Source organism: Falco cherrug, chromosome 3 (genome assembly GCF_023634085.1).
Source record: "Falco cherrug isolate bFalChe1 chromosome 3, bFalChe1.pri, whole genome shotgun sequence".
Taxonomy (NCBI): domain Eukaryota; kingdom Metazoa; phylum Chordata; class Aves; order Falconiformes; family Falconidae; genus Falco; species Falco cherrug.
In genome coordinates this window covers 16,853,238-16,875,698 of record NC_073699.1, presented here as the reverse complement: position 1 = coordinate 16,875,698, position 22,461 = coordinate 16,853,238, and the positions used below count along the sequence as shown (strand labels likewise).

General features: G+C 41.6%; 1 long non-coding RNA gene across 1 annotated transcript in view; it reads right to left on the bottom strand.

The window, feature by feature from the left end:
* Positions 1–18,193, bottom strand: part of LOC114015947 (uncharacterized) — a 43,306-nt gene extending 25,113 nt beyond the window's left edge. The window contains exon 1 of the long non-coding RNA XR_003560151.2: positions 18,031–18,193. This is a non-coding gene — a long non-coding RNA (uncharacterized LOC114015947). The remainder of the gene's footprint in view (positions 1–18,030) is intronic.
* Between the last annotated feature and the right edge of the window lie 4,268 nt (positions 18,194–22,461).

Genomic DNA, 22,461 nt, shown 5'->3' with positions numbered 1-22,461 from the left:
GCTTCACATTCTAAAACATGGCTCCAATATGAGACAACGTTTTCTACAGAAAACAACAACACAGAGAATTACCTGCAACATACGTATCTTTGAAAGCTACTTCTATTACTGGAAGAATCCAGAGGTTTTGGAGGGCAAGATGGACTAAGGTTAGTAAAAGCGATACAGTAATCTAGACTTACTTTTTGTTGTCACTTGTGTGTGGTGACATGGCTGGGAGTGTTGTTTCTTCCTTTTCCCCTCAGTCATGACATCTGACTATTGTTTTAATCCACAGACCCTTCTCAGGCTCCAGAGATCTCCATCTCCACCACAATGTCAATCTCTGTCCTTGACCTTTCCTACAGTCATCAGGAGACTGATTTTGCACCACAGAAGCACAACCAGCGTGCAGATAACAGCTAGTTGCAATCCCAGTGTTAGAAATCAGCAGTCTCCAAATTATTATCGACAGGAAAATGAGAGAAGCTCTCCTTTCCTTCTAACATTTTTGTGTGCTCCGTAGAAATCAAGGAACATCTGATGGGGACCATATGAGAGACAGTTTAGGGGTGGGGAAGAAGTACAGCCCTGTCTCACTGCAGCAACCTAGGCAAGGGAAGTGATGACTCCCTTTAAGGTTTGGGAATGGAAAGAGCCAATGGTGTAGTGAAAAGAGGGAGCGAAGGGAAAGGTACAGACTTAGAATGCCTCCTTTGGAAAACTCAAGCCTGCTATATGCCATTCTGTATTTCTTTATCTGCTGTGCGTGACTGAACCTCCCACTGCAACACACCCTCACCCCCACCAGCATTTCCCTCCTTCTTCAGAAATTCCAGCCCCAGAGAGGTGAGAATGCCTTTGTGTAGGTACTAGGTGTATTTCTGCACACTCTTTGGAGACTTTTGCTGCCTTGCAAACTTCAACTGCATATCCTTGGCTAGTCAAGCTTTGGTGATTTGCACCGGCCTAGGGTCTAGCCTGTGGACTTAAGAAGGGTCTGTGCTAATCCTGTGTGACCTTCAGTATCCTCTTTGGCTTTGTGTGTGCCTTTCCCTGCCTCTGCGGCTGCTGAATACAGGAGGAAGAAAATTGGGAAAACTAAACTTGGGAGAGGTATTACCGGAAAGCCTAAGCCTGTAAAAAAAACTAAATTAAAAAGTCAGAAACTTGCTGTCTCAGCTATAGACCTCAAAGGGTAATGACACGTTTAGTGATCATAAAACATGTCATTTCTCTTAAGCATTTGGGAAGTTGTAAAAGGGACTGAATTAAGTTCTGGAAAACTTAAAAAGTATAAGGCAGCTTAGTCAATATTCACAGGATATGGGGAATGTATCTTTGTTTATGAGTAAGGAACAACACTTGTCATGATAACAACGTTCACAAATGATGGAGGTGCAAGGAATAATTCTGAGGTTCTGAGTGTTTGGCCCCTGAATGAACTTAACGTAACTCAAAAGATCACTAGAAGTTGGCCTTAAAATATTTAGACAAAAAAGTAAATTGTATTTTTTCAGAGCATTTAATTGTATTAAATTAAGTTAATTTCCACTGTGCTCTTGTACAAGGAAAACAAAAGGTCTTACCACTTAATGGGCCATTATCTCAGCTGTCAACAACAACAGATAGTACCCAAAGAAGTCCCCACCCCAGCCCACCCCGAGATTTCCCCTTCTAGGTGTTCTGGACAGAATATATCCAGCATTTCTGAGCTGCAAAGGATCAGGTCTCTAGCAGTGGGATCAACTGCATGATAAAAAGTTTTTATGGTTGAGAATTTTTATGGGAAAAATACACAACTTTTGAACACTCTGGCACTTTGTGTCTATGGATGCAGTGGTAGCTACATATACGCACGCAGGTGTTGTTTCTGTGTATGTATGATACCTGTCTAATGGGTTTACTTTAACTGTAGAATTAATAGGGATTCTCACTTGGGCTTTCTGCTTGCTTCCGATTTCTCAAAGAAAAAATGCTCACCTGAAGTAAAAGACATTTTAATTCATGCTTCTCTTTAGGGAATTGGGTATGTGTGGGTGGAAGAAGGAAGTACTGACTTTACATTACCTGTCATTTCAAGAGGGTTACTCCCCCGCTTTGTAGTAAGTGTAAGGGTACAATCATCAGAATTTCTTACAGTCTTCCAAACCTTCAGCAGGGTCAGAAGCCAAACTTCCTCTTCACTAGGAAAGATCCCACTGCAGTATGATGGACCAGCAGGGTGAGAATGGAGGTCAGCACTAGTGGCTACGTTGTGATTTGGGAGGGTACTGCCGCGTGACTGCTCCGCTCTGAAGCTGGCTGCACTGGCTCTGCTATGAGGGTATATTCTGTAAGGACAATGGGCAGGCCACCGGGTCTTCCAGAGAACAGCTGAGATCTCTCAGATGGGTATTGCCCATGCTGGTGATGTCAGTGTGAGAACCTCAAACATCACTCCTTGACATTAAGGAGCTAAATGAGAATCACTCTGTTGTAGTCCAGAGCTAAACGTTTCAGCAACAGTAGGATTAGAGATAGGACAGGGAGTGGGAAAACGTGCAAAAATCTTTTCTCAGACTAAGAATCTAGAAAATATGTGCTTATGAATTTCTTTTATATTGCTTTGTTGGCAGAGGCACATTTTGATTTTGCTTAGTGCTGGAAAGGGATTCCTTCTGTATCCCTTATAGGTCTGAAGCTTAATGTTAAAGTATCTTGACTCCAGGACATAATACAAAGAATGTCATTGTTTATTCTTTGATGTTCTAAAGCATCTTATTCTTCAGGGATCTCAACATGCTGTACACACATTAATTAAAGTCCATAGTACTCCTAAATCAGCTGCTATTATTCCCAGTTGATTGATGGAGAAGCTGAGATGAAGAGAGATTATACGGTACATTTTCTAATGTGGGAGTATGTGAAACCAGACCCACAAAATTCATGGTTCAGCAATTAAATGGAAGCAATATGATATTTTTCACATATACTGAAAAACCTCTATGTTACACTGAAGCAACATAAAAAATTGTTCGTTGAGACCTTGGTGTCACAATACTCACAGAACTGCAAGGATTTTCTGGATGAAGGAAAGCTAGTCTGCATGGCCATATTCAACAGATGTCTCAGTGGCATCAAGTTCAGATCTAAATCCAAATATCCAATAATATTTATGGCTATTTGGATTTATGGTTTCAGTTGAAGCTACTAAAAAGAACAGCAACGCCCAAAGCAATGCAGGCAATGGACCTATGAAACCAGCAGGTAGTATCAGACAAAGCGTGAATACAAACTGTCTACTACAATGTGAATCAAATACGCCACTGGTGAGCACAGCAAACTGTGTCACATAGCTTCATATTTTATAACAGAAGAAATGAACTGGGTAGATCCTGGTCTCCATCTGTAATAGCCAAGAAATAATTTTAAAAGCTTCTGTGAAGATTTCTGATCAGATTTTGTCTATTTATTTTTTCAGTTACTGATTATTTTTTTTTAAAGAATATTACACAACTGTCTCAAAGGCATATTTAATCCTGTTCTTTGAAGAAACAGGCTTTAGGAGCTCCATCCTCCCCTTCATCGGAAGTATCCTCAGATGCAGCTTCCTCCTCTTTATCTGTTTCCCTGCTTAAGTGAAAGATGCCTGGCTGATGGATCTCAGTATTACTCAGAGTAAATGAAAACAAGAAGTTTGAAATAAACTATATTTGAGCTAATTGCTGTTTTGTCTTTTGCTTTCTCACCAGGCTCCAGCATTGCTGCCTTGAGGCAGGTGGGCTTGCAGCATCCCAGACCAGAGTCCTTCAGAGCACTCCTGGAGCCCTGTCTCATGCTGGGGCTTTCCAAGGGACCTCGATCAACACAGGCTGTAACAGCTCAGGCTTTCAGCCCAGAGCCTCATGAGTTTTTCCCATTTAGTTTGGGAAGGTGAGATGGCCCCACCTCCCACAGCAAGCTGCACAGTGCATGCACTGGAGCCAGTGGATCTGTACGTGCAACTAGGGGCTTTTTGGTGGCTCAGAGACAGCAGAATGGGACCTCTTGCTGGCTGCTTTCTGACTGCAAAAGCATTGCTCCCACTGGATAATTCAGAATGAGCTGGGACAGAGAAACATTTAGGATCTGAAGAGAAACCTGAGTCACATTTACAATTGCTATTGCAGTCAACTGAACAAATAAATAAAAAAATCTTTTTAAGGTTAATAAACAGGATGTAACTTGTTAAACCTTAAAAAAATACCTAAGCAAGCCAGTCCTTTGCTGTTATTGCATTGAATTCTATTTCTGTCTTAGCTACTGTCTTGCTCTGTGACCTTGGCATGCAATTTCCCTCCCTCGTCTCCCTGTTCTGCCTCCCACCATTTTCTGTCTTGCCTATTTATGTTTTCTTTCGCTCTCAGTATTCAAGTTTATTTGTTCTGTCAATTGAATCCATTCTATTATTCAGGGAAAGCTGTTCTCTAAAGCATTTTGTCATCCAAAATATTCCCTAGAATATCAAAATTGAAAGTAATGGAAAGTAAATAAACATTCACAAAGCATTACTTCCACATGGAGCTAGGACCTTATTATACCTGGCTGTGTGACAAGTCTGTCAGTCAGTAACGCTTATTTCTCCTTGCAGCTGGCTGTGCCACAATGCCTCTCTAAGCCCATTTTTCTGAATCCTAAACTGATATCTATCTTCTGCAGTGCCTGGTACTGACCTTAAGGTTTCACTTTTAGAATTGCTTGCAGGTCATCAGATGGTACCAGTCTGCATCCTGCGTGCAGCGGTTTGAGGGATCTGTGTTTGCAAAGGCAGAGATCAGAGCACAGGGCAGAGGAGTACCTAAATGAGCCATTTCTATAGGACACACTTGAGACACAAATCTGAAATGTTACCAGCTCAGACTTTCCACCTCTGATATTTTGTGATTCACAGTCCAAAGCTGTTTCCTAAACATGTACTCCAAAGTTATCAGGCTGAGTACCAAGGAAATGATTCACTTTCCCCTTTTAAAAAGCAGCTGCTGTGTGTTGGAGGGGCACGGCTGCCTTTTGCATTGTTCAGTGCTCAGGCACAGGGAGATCTGGATTCAGCTCTCTTCAGCCTGACATGGTTGGGGTCAGGTTCTAAGCACCAGGATATTCCTACTCACCATCCTTGCAGCAGTGCTGGTGTACGGAAAAAAAGGGCAAGATTCAAAGGGCCAGAGGCAAAGCAGGAATGAGAGACGCTGTCCCTGTACCTAAGAGACGAGTGCATTTCTTGTCAGGAAAAATGGTGGATTCTAGTCTGTTTTGCCAAAACAACTCAAATGCTCTGTATGGGAAGACATCAGACACAATTAAAAACAGGGCTGAAGCTGAATTCTCTCCTTTTCCTTACAAGGCTTTTAATTGCTAAAGCCTAAAATATGTTTACTACTATCTTTCTTTCTTTTTTTTTTTTTTTTTTGGTTGTTGATTTTTGAACAAGCGGCTCATATTTTGGTCTAAACACCAGGTTCTCAATATGTCTGAGAACCCCTGTCTCATTGGTAGCCCCACTAACGCTCAGCTCCTGAATCCAATCAAAACTTATACTTACAATAGAACACCCAGCCAGAGCAAGATGGTAGCATCTGTGGATATCTTGTGTTAAACTGACAAAAATATATGTTTCCATGTTGCCTCAAATGAAGAAGTGATCAGGCAGGGTTTTATGGTGTCAGCACCCTAATTCTATCTACAATTTACTTTAGGTTCCTTATTTCAGTGTCTGATAATCTGGTACATTCAGATGTTTCTTCTGCAAATGGCCATCATAGATCAGGACAGTGAATTCTGTCAAGACACAGTGCTGAGTCAAACAGATACACAAGGTGAAAGACTGTAGGAAACTGGCCCAGCAATTCTCATTCCCTTGTGAGGTTTTTAGGATTTTAGGGTGATAGGTGCCTGGCTGAGTATGGTCAGTATAAGATGACCCAGCTCAGCTTTCCTATGCACTGATATCGGACCTGGCTTGTTTTAAGCTAACCTAGATGCAGAACACACCAGGTAGTGTGGCTGTAATTTTGTTTACAATGAGATGAATAGATTAGCTATAGCTCATAACCGAATTAAGGCTGGGTCTTTTTTTAAAAAAAGTGCAAAATGTTGATTTCACTTTGGAAATTTGTGATATTGGGATAGGCAGGGGTGGTCACCAGTGGATGCAAAGTACTCATCTCCTCAGGAAGGATACTAGGAAAAACATACTCAGACCAAGGGCTTCTTGTGCAGTGCTCCTGCAATCATGTTACATCTTTTGACTCCTTTCCATCAACCCAAGCTGGGTTTCTGTCAGGCCCACAGGGAAAAAATGCAAGGAGTTTTATTTCAGGGAAGTTTCCTTGCAACTGCTATTTCAGAGGTTTTCAAGTTGTTATGCACTGGGCCTACAGGATATAGGGAATGTCTCTGAGAATGTACTAATGAAAAAAGCATCCACCAATAACTAATTAATTATTTAAATCCACCATAAGGCTGTCCATACCTGCACTGAAGGATCTGCAAATTGAACATTCTTTTCCCTGTCTGTTACCATGGAAGGACAGAAGAAATCTGTCCATCTAGTGTAAGCTACTACTCCATTATATTAGCTTATCTTATTAAATATTTTCAATTGCAAAGGGCTGAAGTCTATAATATTTTATACAATGGACCGGTTCTTTACAGGAATGATTTAGAGTTCTACATATAAGACACCTCTAGCTCTCAGCTCGATGACATGATCTACATTAATCCGGCATGACACGGTTGTAGATCTTCACAGTTACAATGCTAAAATTGAGGACTAAATCCTCTGAAGTGAAACTGGAGAAAAGGGGAGAATCAATATCAAGAGCTGAGTTTGCTTGATTTAGCCTCATGAAAAGGAGGCTGAGGAGGGACCTTATCGCTCTCTACAGCTGCCTGACAGGAGGCTGCAGACAGGTGGGGGTCAGTCTCTTCTCCCAAGTAACACCAACAGAACACAAGGAAAAGGCCTCAAGTTGCACCAGGGAAGGTTTAGATTGGATATTAGGAAAAAATTCTTCACTGAAAGGGTTGTCAAGCATTGGAACAGGCTGCCCAGGGAAGTCGTGGGTTAACCATCCCTGGAGGTGTTTAAAAGATGTGTAGATGTGGCACTTGGGAGCACGGTTTAGTGGTGGACTTGTCAGTGTTAGGTTAGTGGTTGGACTTGATGATCCGAAGGGTCTTTACCAACCTAAATGATTCTATGATTCTAACTATGCCAAATTACATCAGCTATGGATACATCTCTGTATTGCTTTCCCGTACTTTTTAAGTTGCGTTCCTGAAAATCCTTCCAAAGGCACTGATTAGGCTGGTGAGATGGATGTGGTTGATAACTGTTAGTTCCTGCCATATGGATCACAATTGGAGGCTCTACAACTTGCTAATGACCTGTCTTAGGAACAGTCTGCCTGAAAAGATGAAGAAATGAAATGTCCCTGTATTTGCTGTGCTAAGCTTTGTGTTGGCAAACACTTGCTAACATATGTCATCGGCTTTGAAAAGACATGGTTTATTTATATGTTAATTACTGCAACACTTTGGGAAAAATATTTGTTGGTACAAGAGCTGTGTAAATAGTCAAATGTTGAGATCTGTTGCCATTTAAAAAAAAATGAGCGCTGGCCAATAAAAATCAAGAAGTTACAGTATGAAGGGCATCTCCTTGCTTATGGCTCAGTCCAGTCTCACTGAGATCTCCACTGATTTCTGTGAGTTGTGGGTCAGCATTTAACTGTTCTGCATGCAAACAGTAAGAAAAATTCATGCATACCCTTCCCCGAATTGGCACACTGCTTCGAGACACTGCACTACATTTGAACCCAGAAGATGGAGGTCACTTCTGGGTAACAACACACAGTGGACGGTGTGTAAGTGTTGCTGGAAGCAATGTCAGTGATAAAATAGATCTCATCCTTCCTCAGACCCAGGGCCTCATCTGGACACGGAGCGGGGCTGTTTTGAAGGTGTCATGCCTTCTGTGAAACAGGAGCCAAAGGCCTTCACAGCTATGATCATTAAAAGTACCTCAACATCATTTGCAAGAAAATTCTGGCATTTCTGCTGTCTGAGAAAGTCACTGGGCAATGTGTAGAATTTGCTTCTCTGAATTCTCCTTATTAGTCGCTGATAGAAATGCTTCCCTTCAGACCAGCCGCATCCCATACTCCTGGCAGAAACCTGGGTAATGACATATCAGGCACTCCACAGCTGAATTTCTAGGTCGTAAAGTACTTCACAGTGAAAATTGTTCTGTCAATGTATTGAATTTTCACAGTGTTGCTATTAGCAATACTGTTTACCTTGAGGGCAAACAACAAAAGAAACAATTCTCTTGGATCTGCTTGGTGGTTACAAACTCCCTGTTGTTTACCGAGTAGTTTACAAACTCTTGGTTTTGTGTACCAGTTGTATTACAGGGCTGTGATGATGGAAGTGAGACATGCATTTTTTCTGCATCGATAGCTGAGAAGCTGCTGGGTGCCACACCCTTTCCATGCATGGGCAGAAAGTTGCTTATCTTGCAGCCCACATTGTTATCCAGTTCTTCAAAACTACGAAACTATTGAGACCTGAGAACCCCAGAGATTCTCAGCTGCCAAGAATACATATTTTGCTAGGTGTTGTATTCACACTAGGGATTAAAGTAAAATGTGGGAAAGATAAGAAATAGCAATACAATCTTTAGTAGCTATCTCCTGTATCCGTGCATGCGATGAAATGGAGAGTCTTGCCACTATGAATGGGAAAAAGATCTCACTATACAGTCTGATAGACGTTTGAGGTATCAGTTATGCTCATTATAACTTCTAGAGAAAATATAAAGGGGGAAGGGAGTGAAGGCGTGAAGGACAAACTTCTACAGCCTTGATACCCACTTGTTTATCCATTCTCAGTAAAAGCAATACAAAGGCTGCTGTTAAGTATTCCTTTCCGGTCAGAGACCCAATGTTTCAGATGCTCACTCTAAAAGGGACTTCCTTGCTCCACTGAGCTCAATTTAAGGACAGAAAATAGACAGGTCAGGGCTGATACGTTTGGCTTCATTCCCTGCTGCAGAACATCAAAATCTCAGTGGCTTGCATTTTTATGGCAGTGAGTGCTGCACAACAGTTGAATAATTTTCAACCAAATGCACTAGTAAAACAAAATAATAAACTTTGTCATTCAAAGACTGCTCCTTCCCAGTAAGTGAATGATCATCCTGTAAATGTAAAGGTTGTGAAGGATCTTCTTTAAAATTATTACTGCAATCTTGTTAAGGATCTTGCAGTACTTCAGCTGTCAGAGGTGGGGGGAGGTGGGGTGGGCTGTGGGCATTACGTTTGATCCCCCATTCTCAGTGAAATAATATGAAACTACAGTTACAAAACCCTAAATGAGAGAGAAAAGGTGTCTGGATTTGGAAATAGATCCAACCTGCAGATCAGCACCACTGTCAAGACAAATAAGGTACTGAGTTCTGCAAGTGGCAACCAGAGAACAACTCTACCTTGATGTATTTTAGCCCCTGATCATTATCTGTGCAGTTTAAACAGGGGACCTGTTCATCAACAAAACTAACCTATGACCTGCACACTATTCTGAGAAGTTACAGAAAAGCACAGCCTTCAGGAAACCACACAGGTTAAATAGACAAGTTGCTTAAAAGTCTATATTCTTGACGCCACCCAAAGAAAGAGCCATTTCTGATGATGTTCACAGCTTACCCCACATCCTGTTTTAAGACAGAGCACCTGCGTAAACTACGTGGTTTTATTTTTAACCAGCTAGCTCTAATTAACCTATTGCTGCCATAATTTCTTCCACCCCAGTGGAAACCTGCAGTATCTCAAGGGTTGCCTAAAAAACACATCCAGCAGGAAGCAAAGCTCTGGGTGACTGTTCATGTGTCAGGTGCTTCAAATCTGTTGGATTTCTGGGTTTGGTATTGCCCTTGGTGTTGTACATACAGATGTCGCATGATGTGGTCCTGTTTCAGGAGTAGCACTTTCCACATCTCTGTCCAGCAATGGACCGCACAAGATACCACATCTCAGCACAGTGACTTATTTTTTCATTCTGAGAAAGTGCAGGGAAATAAAAGCCTTGTAGCTCTATGAACAATTTCATAATGTGCCACCTTTCTTCTAGCAGCTGAAGTGACATTGTAGAAGATGAAACCTACAACTGCTGGATGCAATTTCCATACACATGCCATTGTTTCAAAGAAAACAACAATTTTCTGAATGGTCACGAAACTCTTCAGGGTCCCACATGCAAAAAGTCCCCAGAAGTCTCCCTTGAACAGTTTAATTAAATTCAGACTTCTGGCAAATTGATTGAAGGGACAGGTTCTACAGGATCCCACATGCCAAAGTCATTTGGCAGGGGCAGGCTCTACGAATTCTACATGGGTAATTTCTCACAATTTCTTTACATTAGCAAGCAAGTAACACCTTCTTCATTCAGTCTTTCCCTCCTGTTCTCAAGCTGAGATTGATGGAGCAAAGCTTTACACCAGCATTACACGATGACATTTTCTTCCTTTCTCTTTAACCTGTTGGTACTCAGTTTCCCAAAATCCTTTGGAAGAAATAATGGGGTAAAAGACATTGTACTTTGGCCCTCCTATCATTCCAGACAGTCTATAGTGAATCACCACCATCATGGCTCCATCAGGACTTGTGTATCTTGACCTGAATTTCTCCTGTGGCAGAATCAAGGAAAAAAGGTGATTGTCTATGAGGTGAGAGGTGTTTGAGGAAAGGTCAGCATAGCAGCTGTGGGAGTGCTGGTGCTACCTGTGTGGTGGTGCTTGAGCTACATAAAAAAGCTCTGGGAATGAGGACAGAGGACTATGTGGCTGTTTATTTTCTTATCCTCTGTAATAATACACCTTCCTGGCTTGTTTTACAAGGCTCTTTTGTCCCTCAAAATTCCCAGAGAGAGCTTCTGCTTCATGTTTGTCTGTATTCGATGTTTGAGGAGTAATGGGAAGAGAACAGGTGCAGGCACATATGCAGAAACAGCTTTTTTACAGCAGTTGTTTCACAAGGAAGTTTGCCTTGGTCATCAAATTAACCAGTCTGACCAGCACTGAGGTGAGACTGCTGGTCAATCATGAAAGTGCAACAGGGTGTAAGGGAAGAGCAAAGGGATGTGAAAAACTGAACTTCAATTACGGTAAAGCTGAGGTTTTTCAGCTGATCTGGATGTTAAACTAAGTTACTTCCTCACTCAAAACAAGGACACACCCAGTGGTGAGAACAAAACAAAGTTGTTTTGATTATTGCTCTCTTCCTTTCACTTTTCAGACTCTCCTACCTGCCTCCATTGCCCCAGTTAGGGTTGTTGTGTCCTTGCCTAGGAAAGACAGGACTTATTTTTGGCAGTTGTCTCTACTAACTGGCAGGCTTCATAAGGAGCAAAGATGCTATCACCAAACTGCAATAAGATCTCTGCATTAGTCCCCTCATGTTATAAGGTGGTAGTGAACAGGGCTCTTCTTAGTTTTCTTTTTTTAATTGGCTGAGTGATTACTTATATGAAACCAACCTCATTTTAAGCTTGCTCAGTGAAAGGCACAGGAACAAACACTAGCTGATGCTTCATGATGACCTTTCTAGTTGCTATTGTATAACTATGTCCTGAAAACATTTCTCTGGCAAATTTCCTTTTCTCTCCTCAGATCAGAACTGCTTTCCTTAGATAATTTAGAAGTGGATTGTGCCCAGCCTCACACAAGGTTGGAGAAGAAATGTTTCAAGGAGCCTTTCCTCCTTTGTGCCCTTGGGTATAGGCTGGCATGATCCCTCACCTGGAGACAGGCGATCAAAACTTACCTAGAGGATCTGGATTCTCAGCTCCAACTCATGTCTTAGATGATACCTTTGAAAACGTCACTTGAATCCGCACTCATTGAGCCACTGTGTGTATGTAGTGCCCTGCAGTCATTGCATTGCACATCAAGGAGAAACAGGCTCATTGCAACCTCTGAAGTCATTGGACCATTTTAAAGTCCAATGAGACCATAGAGCAGGGATGCACAAGCAAAGGTCTCCCACTGCATCTGAGCCTTCCAAATATTTCCATGAACTATGTTGGATGATTTTGGAAGATCTGGAAGATTTATTGCATCTGTATTGTCTGTATGTTAATAAGGAATGATACTTTATAATGTCCAACTCTTACTTCCAGGACTGACTTAATTGGTCAGCATTCTGTATGTGGACTCTATGGATAGATGCTACCCTCTCTGACTTTCAGGAGTTGGCAGAGCTTAACAAGACATCTATAGTCATCTTCTAGGACTTCTAGAATGATACTTTGCTTTACATTGAGTTTGTGTTTTGATATTTAAGAAGAATGATGAGGGAGACTGGTTTAGTTGAAGTATATTAGGTATGTTGTAGACTTAATTGGGATTTTCCCTGACTTGAATTATTCTTCCCACTGTGTGGACCGGGAGCTTAAGATTTAGGCAGGGCCTGTGATTTGTGTATACAGTTATTTTCCCTTGAGTTTTCTGTCACTCCTTCCCCTTACTCTCTTAACAAAATGATTTTTAGAGTGTTTTAATTGTAGGAACAGAATTAAAGCCAGTATAGAAGGATGAACTAAACCATACACAGTTCTTTGTGGCACATTGCAGAACCATTCCCTAATGGAGAACAGATGGGGTTTTTTCCCCCCAACAGTGCAAAATTCCCACTTTTTTCCCTGTGGGACAGAAGCTACTGGCTTTTAATATCATTACTCATCCGTCTAACGTAACTGATTTAAGAACAAGATGCCTATAGGATTGCACGCCTAATTAAATTCTTACAGCTCTCTCAAGATGTCTTTTCTCTTGTGAACCTTGCATGTATGCAAGACATGAGAGTCTGCATTTGTGCAGGTTTACTTGACACTTGTGTGGTTTTTACTGGCACTTACAAATGGCGAAGTCCTGAGGGACTGCTCATGCCTCGGTTTTGGATCCAACACTTGTGAATCCTGAGCTTAACCCAAATTGAAAATTGTATAGGCTGGATTCCCAGCTGCTGAATATTGATATCTCTTTATTGACTCCTGCAGAGAAGCGATGGTTTCCATCAGCTAAGGATGTGTGCATGGCTGTGTAGGTTTGAGGGTGCCCATCTGTTTAGCAGCCAGCAGGGGCTGTTCTCATCAGTGATCCCAGCCTACAAGATTTGAATTCTGACCCCATCCATCAGTGTCCCCAGGGTGATAAGTCTGAAAGAGGATAGATTCAGTGGCCATAGACTGTTTGTTTTAATATAGTTTTGTTTTCTTTACTTGGCTCTTATTGAGACAATTAAAGTTTAAATTACCTCTCATCTTCCAGGTCAGCCATGAGCGATAAAAGGGTTCCAGTAAAGCAAAGAGGAGAAGATTACATGCTGGTTTCCTTCTCTAGGCTTGCATGGGGAAGATCTGTAAGATTTTAATTTCCAGACCTGCTTAAAGGATGCTCATAATTTTTACAAACCACAAGTTTTGACCATCCTCCTAGTTTCCCCTTCTACCCAGAAAAAAGAACATTAAAGCAAAGCTGAAGAATGTAATCAAAATGGGATTTATGTCCTGAGATGTCTTTAAATGTCCTTGTAGTATTTAAATAAAGTGGAAATTATCTTTGTTATTTGTGCCAAGCTGTATCATTTCTTTGGCATATCCTGTTCTATGAAATGGGAAGTGGTTTTGCAGACTTCCTTATATAGGGCCTCTGTTTAAAATAGTTTGGGGCATTTTTTTTTCTTCTTTAACTTTGATAAGAGAATTTAAACTCTGTTTACATTCTTCAGCTCTCTTCCTTTTTATCTTCAAGTGAAGCTCTGTTTTTCTTTGAAAGGTAAAAATGTCATCCTTAGATGAGAATAGCATTGTGCTAAGACATCTGATCAGACAATATTTTACTGCCAGTAAATCAAGGGAAAGTATGAACTCTGCACTTGGCAAGGAAGGATTCATAGCTCACAAGATGCAGCTGAAGAAAAACTTACCGCAGCAAAGTAGGATCAACTAAAACAGAAACAAGGATTTTGGCAGAAAATCAGGACGCTGCACAATAAGCAGTGGGTTCCTATCTCTCAGGACTAGATGCAGGGAGAGGAGCAGGGAAGCGGGGGAAATACCTTCAGGGAAGGAGAGATAGGACGTGGTACTTCCTTGTGTACAACTTAAAGCATTTTTACTAGCCTAGACGAATTATTTCAGTTTTGGGAAAATGAACAAGGATAGAATAATTATAAAGGGAGATTCTCACCTGGAGCTACTCCTTTAGGAAACAAAGCTGTCACTTGACCGCAAGACCAGCATAGAGAATCTCCTTACTGGAGGAGAGCTCTGTAATGATATAAAGCTAGCAGAGCTCGTTATGACGTCCACACAGATTCGCTGCCTACCTAACCTGCTTCCAGTTCCCTGCAGGAATAACTTCCTTACAGTAAGTAGGTTATAACAGCTGTCAAAACCCCATCTGGAGCCTTGGATACTGTAAGCAAAGCCCCAGCTGACTCTTCCCAGATCTTTTGCATCAAATGCATCCCAGGGATGAGATTTGTCTGAAGTCCTCATGGTGCAGAGTGCACAGTGGCTCATCCTGCTACAAGACCAGGAGTTGTTCAGGCAGGGATGACTTCCACTTATCTCACTGAGAAATCTGTAGGGTGAGATGAGAGCACCTCATTTCTATCACCCAGTTACCTCCAGAAAATGTCTCAGATGAGGAGAAAGAAACAGAATGGTAGCTATGGAGAAAAATTTGTGAGACAGAGATTAACGGAGATAATGCAGAGGATGGACTGTGGAGAAGTATGAAGAGGTATTCTGACCATGGATTGGAGACAGCTGATGTGTAGAAGAAAGAGTGGAAGATACATTACATTACTTTCAGGATTAATATTTCCATGTTCTTTGGGCATGAGGAAGAAAGGAAAACTGCATGGCGAGGGAAAAGGAAGGTTATATTATCTTTCTATTCTTTTAGAAGAATCATGGCTGTTAAGAAAGTCAAAGATGAGCTGTTTCCCTGAAGAATGAGAAGCAAGATAAAGGCAATTTCTCTAGCTCCTCCTTTTTGTCTTCCTATTCCCCATTCCTTATGGACCCAGCTGAAGGGGTTTCATATTCAGCAGCATGAAGGAAAGCCATGAAGTCTCTGGTGCTGAGACACTCTTTGCCTTTTACTAAGCACTTTTTTCTGCACAGTGTCAGCATTTTTGTCTGAGTTCAGGACTGAGGTATCAAACAACAGTTTTATCAGCCATCCAGACTTGACCTGGGGTCAAGGAGCGGGGGAAAAACACAGGTACTATGGAATAACTTGGACCCTGTGCAGCTTGAACTAAAAGCTCCAGTTTGCATTGTCTGTGACTTTCTTAGCTCAATTAAAGTGATGCAAAATACAAAAAAATTCCTCCGTATTTAGCAGAAAAGATAAGGTTTCATTCAATTATTTATCTGCACATCTCTGCTGCACTAGGTTTTTGAGAGAGGGTATCAACTTGCTTAATTGCCTTCCCAGTTCAATCCTGAACCAGCACATTGTGAGCTTTGTGGTGCAGAGTGCCCAGGGAAGCTTACAAGTACATAAAAAGCAGGATATTTATCAGCTTTTGACTCATTAAAAAAATAATGGTTTGTTCTGAAACTGTAAAAATATAAACATGGAAGTGGCAGTGGATTATCTTTTTTAAAACAGATGAATAAAAGAAAAGGTTTTTCCACTTAGAGAAGACCTGACAAAAATGCAGGATATGACCCTTTATAGGAGCTGATGACTTGAGATGGATCCTGTGGAAGGAAGTCATAGCTGTAACGTAACGTGGATTGGTTCTCTACTGTGGGCAGTTTCACTGTGGAGCTGAAATCCAACCTTCACCTGGTTTTAAGGTAGCAAAATTCAGGGCTGTAGCTCTTTTATCATTCCCATGTAGCCTAGGAGATGGGTCTGCTGAAATGCTAACTAGAAACCACACGTTCCAGACCTAGATATTTCACTGGTTTTATGACCTTTATTGAAATCAGGTTTTGTTTTCATCCGTGCTACAATCAAGTTCAATCATAGATAATCTAAACTGGGAGCTGAATAATTTCATTTGATTGGCCCCATGTCTTTGGTGAAACCATCTCTCATTTACTTGACTGCCAGGCATATGTTGAATGCCAGCTTGAGCGGGTTTGTGTCCCATGTTGGTGTGTGGTTCTGTGTTATACGCAGTCTTCACTAAGTAAAATACAAAAATCCTGTCAGAAACCATAAGAGTAAATATTTCCCTTGGGATGGGGTAGGGACTGATGCACGCTTGTCAAAGTTTGAGATTTGACAGTAGTAAGTTGTTTTCTTAGGAACTCCAACAAGATGTAAATTGTCCCAGGCAGTATGAGAAAAGAGCCTTAGCACTGTGAACAATGCATCAGTTTTCAATAGCAGCACAGCAATACTAGTGCCACAATGAGGTTTTCCCTGACCTCAGAAAGAGTTTGTGATCTAGAGAAAACCAGGGATCTGACTATTCCATTAGAGAATATATTCATTCCAGATTTAATCTGGACTCTTGGTGTTTCACCCCTTCCTCTCACACATCCCCCCAAATCACCTCAGCCATGCATAGCCAGATGTGCAACTCAGAGGCTGGATTTAGCTCTCACTCAGTCTGGCAACCTGTTTTCTTTGCTGCAAGGACACCAAATACACCAGTTAAGCCCTAACCATCCCCCAGAACCATCCCACATCTCCTGATGTTTCTGGGAGGACAGACACATTTATCTCACAGTTTGAGAAGCAACACTGCATCACAAGAAATCCTAATGGTCCACGTGGGAGCCCCGTGCTGGCAGGCGTAAGCGCTGTCATTCCTGGCATGGCTATCCAGATCTGACGGGGCGTAGGATAACTGCTGCATATTGGGAGTGAAAATACCCTCGGGGCAGAGGCCATATTTCAAGATGAGGCAAGAAGCTAGGCAAGTTTTTGTTTTCCGTCATACAGCTCTGTCTTCCAATACAAATAATATCACAGTCCTATGGTCCAGAGACACTGTTGGCCAGAATAATCTCCTTCACAGCCGTCAATCAGGCAAGTTCATCAGAGCACTGGCTTTTAAAATATGTATTTGACAAAAGAAATACCAGTCTACTTCCTACATAACTCTGGCCATTTTTTCTCCCTCAGTTCTTTGCTTCTCATGTCTTACTTTGTTCCCTTTCCCCCTTTTGCATGTATTGTCCCTTTTCTTCTCTGTAGTAAGGAGGAAATCTGTCACCCTGAGAACCTGCAACTAAGACCACTCTACAGATAAACTGTGAAGTTAACAGCTATGATGAACTGACACACTTAACCAGCACAGTAGATAGTGGCTGATGGCCAGAAAAATAGATCTTTCTTGTGCCTACATCAGTGCAGGACCCAAGGAAGAGGCAGGTCCCAAACTGAGAGATGGCATTTCAAAATTATCTTAATGCGCTACAAGACAAGGAGCAGCAGATGAGGTAGCAGCACAACTGCTGAAGCACACGAGACAGACTTCACCTAACCCAGTGTCATGACTCACGTTGGCTGCTGAAGGACATTTTAGGAAAGGATGTAAGGAATACGGTTTCTATGCAAGGTGACTCCTCCTTGGCATCCCTCCTTCCAGCAGTCAGCAGCTTGGGTGCTTTCTCCTGTTAATCACATTTAATGACCCACAGTGGCCCTCTCCTTTATGCATCTGCCAAACCCCTTTTCAACCCATTCTGTGCATTGCACTCCACATCCACAACTGCTTTATGTGCTGTGCGGAAAAAAAATAATAATAAAAAAAATTACTTCCTTTGGCTTGTTAAATTTGCTGCCTGATTGTTTTATGAGGTACCTTCTAGGTATGAAAAAGTATTCTTCTCATTAGAAAAAGCACAATAACAGTGTTCTGTTTCAGCTAGGTAAGCAGCCACAATGCAGGCTGGCATGGTTTCAGAGGCATGTATTACATGATATTTCACTGATGTGAATGCCAAAGGCCTAGCTTTACTTAACATGTTAGCCTTTTACTTCTTATACTCTCTTACCTTTCTGAGACAGTTCAGTCGTTTCCTTGTAATAGTGGTGATCTCTGAAAGTAGGTACCAGACCACAGATGCTGAAAAATACAAAACCTTTTGAGTTGTGTGTGTAGGTCTTTTTCTTTCGCACTTGGTTTTTCCCTTATAGTTAAAGCATAGTAATTTTATGTGTTTTCTTTCTGGGCATATTTATTTCATCTCTAGCAGGAGGTTAAGCAGAACTTGATTTGTCTAGACTCATTGCTTCAAAGACTCAATGGCAACAGAACTGAAAATCCTTATCTTATTTGCCTTTGCTCCTAAAGGGTTTGTGTAGTCATGTTAGCTTGTGCTTTTATGCAAGTCTTGGGACCATTTACACAGCAATCAGAAAACATGTCTCTTTCCAAACAGTTTCTCAATGTGATTACATATCCTAGCCATTATTTGTGTTCCTTTTAGGATTCTTTTAAGTTGGACCAGATGCCACATTTTGGAGGATTTCACTGGGGCTGGATGAGTCCCAAGACTTCAGGAATCTTTAGGTAGTAAGTTTACAACTGGTGCATCCTACCTGACTAGACTCCACAGGGACAGCATGACAGCATTCATGTTGATCAGTCTACAAGGAATGGAAGAGCAAACCCACACTGATAAATCTTCAGTGAAAGTCTTCAGTGAGGACTGTAGCATTTAATAATTTTCTTTGGAGATCAGGCTTACGGTGAAAGCCACAAAATTCAGAGTTGCCTAAAATGACATAGGATCAATTTTGTCATCTCTTTCTTGTAGCATCCATCCTCTCCCTCTGTTTACTGGAATTTGCTGAGTTTCTCTTGCTTTAAGTAATCTAGTGCTTGTAATGAGAGCAATAATCCCTTAACCTTTCCTAGCTTGTATTCTGTTTATCCTCCTGCTCCCCTTCCTGTGAAGTCATCTTCAGGTGCACCTGAACCTTATCGTACTGCAGTGTCATACTTAATACATCCTGGAGCCTGACCTTATCTTTGCATCAACAGATACTTCATACCATCTGCTCATGAAATGACCATTACCAGAAGATGGAGTTTCACAACCCAAACCAGGATACATATGTGCTATTCGATGCATTAGAGCTGGTCTCTAGGATACAACATCTTATTTGAAAGTAAGCAAAATAACTTACTACCCTTTGTCACTATACAGTAGCCTCATGTATGCAACTGCTTTCATCTGTAAGGAAAAACGGGACCTAAGAGGGTTTTGTGAAATCTGTGAGTCTGTGAAAACAATCTGGCCAGTGTTAGCAGGCTATAGATTTAGAAAGGAATTTAGAGAATACAGAGGGCAAAAATCGCTATCTGAGCGGTCTCGATTCCTACAAGCACTAAACATAACAACCGCGTCAGCCACAAAATAAAGCATACCCCACTATTAACCTGGCTGTGAGATGATCTGATAGTCTGTGTTTCTCAAAGTGTGAAAGCAAAAAGCTTTCTTTGAACTAGAAATCAATGGCGATAACATTTCCCTTTTCCCCCGCTACAGCAAAGCTGGAGCCTGGGTCCCGGTAGTGGAAAGTCCTTGACTGGTGGCAGCGAAGAGAAAATCATCACCTGCTCAGTCACAAACAACACATAGGCCTACAGCAGTTTGTTAAATAAGATCAGCTAATAGTTGCACAGCGGAGCTTCAAAGCTTCACAGCGCAGTTAATGAAAGCTTTGTAGATGCCGTGTTCCCGCTGAAGCCTTGGACTTTGGGTTTAATATTTAATGCAAGAAATCTGAGGCTATTTAGACTTACTCAGTTTTCAGAATAAAAAGGAACAGAATTGCTAGGAAATGAGCACGATTTTTGACTTCTAGACCTGATCCCAACTTTGTTTACAACATTTAAAATGACTTCACTAAATCATTAAAGCAGATATCCTGGTTTGCAGGTACAAGAGCAAACCTTGAACTGGAGTCTCCGTCCTGACTAAGTTTGATTTTTGGATGGAGCTAGGCTTCTGTGTGGTGGAATTATGTGGGGGACTCAGTCTTAATTGTGCTGTTTCCTCCAGTACCCCAAGTTGATACCTAATCTATCCATGTGTTAGGCTGTATTGAAGGGAAGGTTTGTTTTAAAAAAAGATTTCCAGTAACTCTTCTCACAGGGTGCAGCACAGTAAGTTTGTAAAGAATCAATTATTTGCAGTAGCATTGTAAACATTTTAGCCCACAAATTGAAATATGTATCATTAACGGGGAAATTTTGTGTATTTCAATGAAAGGGTTCTAGCTCAGAAGCTATTTTCCAGGAGAAAGAAGACCATTTCAAAGCCCAGTTCACATTGTAAAACCTCCTCCTTTGCTACCATTTTCTTACCGTAGAGTATATATAACCTTAATTTTTCAACATAGACATATGCATATGTATGCATGTATGTGTGTATGACTTCTTATACATGAGCATCCAAACTTTTTCATTTACTTATATTTCTATCCTTCATTTTTGTAAGGGTGAACTGCAGTGTCTTTCCATTATTCCAGTATAGTCAAATGGCACTGACAGTCAGACATAACATTGACTTATGAATGCCCTCTCTCAAGAGTCTTCATTTGGTTGCTGTCTTCTTTTGCCTAGCATAAGGTCACGCTGCAAGCAATGTGATGGACTGGGTACCCATAAAGGGTACATGGGTACATCCATGACACTTTAGCGCAATGCAGATAACCACATTAGCTCTGGATGGGATATTAGAAGGCAGCTGTGATAGCAAGACAAGTGAGCATGTGAGCGCTGGTGAATCTTCCTTTGAGATGTTACCACTAAGCTCTGGGATGAAGTTGGTTTGTGCTGAGCTACCAGACTGCGAATGAAGCAGCTGAGTTGTAAGCACATGTTCCCTTCCAGCTCTGCATAGGCTCCCCACCTTGCAGCACAGGGGTGACAATGAGCAGCCGAGCAGGAACTAACACTTCAAGATGCTGCAGCCATATGTTAGCTTGCAAGAAGCAGGGATGCCCAGTCTCTACTGCCTTTTCAGAGCCAATTTGAACCTCAACCAGAACTCCATCATGTCTCTCGCAACAAAACTGATGGCATTTAGCAGAGAATGCTATTCACATTTGTTCTTATCAAGTCCACACTAATTTAAGCATGCATCCTTTTACCCTTGCTGAATCCAAAAACCATTGCTTCTTTTCAGGGTACTGGAATTTCTTGTAGCAGAAAGGTATCTGATGGTGTCCTTCAGAATGGCCCTTCAAATTGCTTCCTTTATCCTAAGTCCTCCTGCAGTGCCAGAATTTTTTCAGCATAGCAAAAATATTTCATTCATTATCAGGAGCTTAGTCATCTGATTCTTGGTGCTGATGCTGCCTTTCTGAACAATGGCTGGCTGCCACTCTGTCTGCTTCTGTGGGAGAGCTGCACTCTGTAATCTTTGTGTGTTTCTTTCTCTCTCTCTTTTTTTAATATCCTTGGCTTTATCATGGGAATTGATTTTTCTAAATGTCCACCTGGTATGTTTTCTCTTCCTTAGAAACAGAGATCAGGTGTTAATTTGTACCAATGTCACTGACTTCAGATGATAATGAGTTCAGAAAGGATGGAAAATCAAAGTGTATTCCACCATGCCTAGAGGAGCAAAACTGTGTAGGGAAAATCTTCCACGGCTGGGCAAAGTAGCTGGAGGGCACGCTACCCCTCCCTTACTGTGCCTTTATGTATCTGCCTTTATCCTCTCTTTAAATGATTGGCATGACCATACGACCCCAGGGGAAAAGATGGAGAGAATAAGAAGAGCCCCACAAAGCTGCATCATGCATTAGCTGTGAATAGAACAAAGCCAGGGCAACACAGTTCTGAGCAGCTTTACTCCATCCTCTCTGTCCCTTTGGGGAAACCTCAGATCACACGTGTCAGCTACCAGGAGCACAGCAAGAGGTAAGCTGAGCTGCCTTTGCGTGTGGAGAGTAACGTGGACACAGATGTAGAGTACTCTGATCAAAGCCTCCCATGATGGGAATATGAGCTGTGGAGATCCCTGGGTCTAAATGCATTTTCTTGGCCCAGCTTCGAGCCCAAATGGTATCATACTTGTTCCAGTCTCATGTGCATAGGAAAAATTAGCCTGAGGACCTTTTGTGTTCCTTTATTTCTCTCTGCTTGGAAGGAAAACCAGAGATATTATGGTCATGAGCATAGCAGAAATGTTGGATAGGAAAGGGCTTCATGAAGGCTTCTTGATAAGGATATTTACAGCAGCACTGTTGCCACATCATCTTATTCTGTTCTCTCTAGAACAAAGGATTTGTCCAGAGTCTCCTTGTGTCTCCTTATTGACAGTAGGGATGGGGGCCTGTAGCCATTGCTTGGGACCAGAGCATCACAGATCACATTTATTGTGCTGAGCCTCTCACAGAGAATTTGTAGGGTTTGTTTTTTTTTTTTTCCTCTTTGAAGGTGAGCCTGAGAAATACTTGTGCACCTT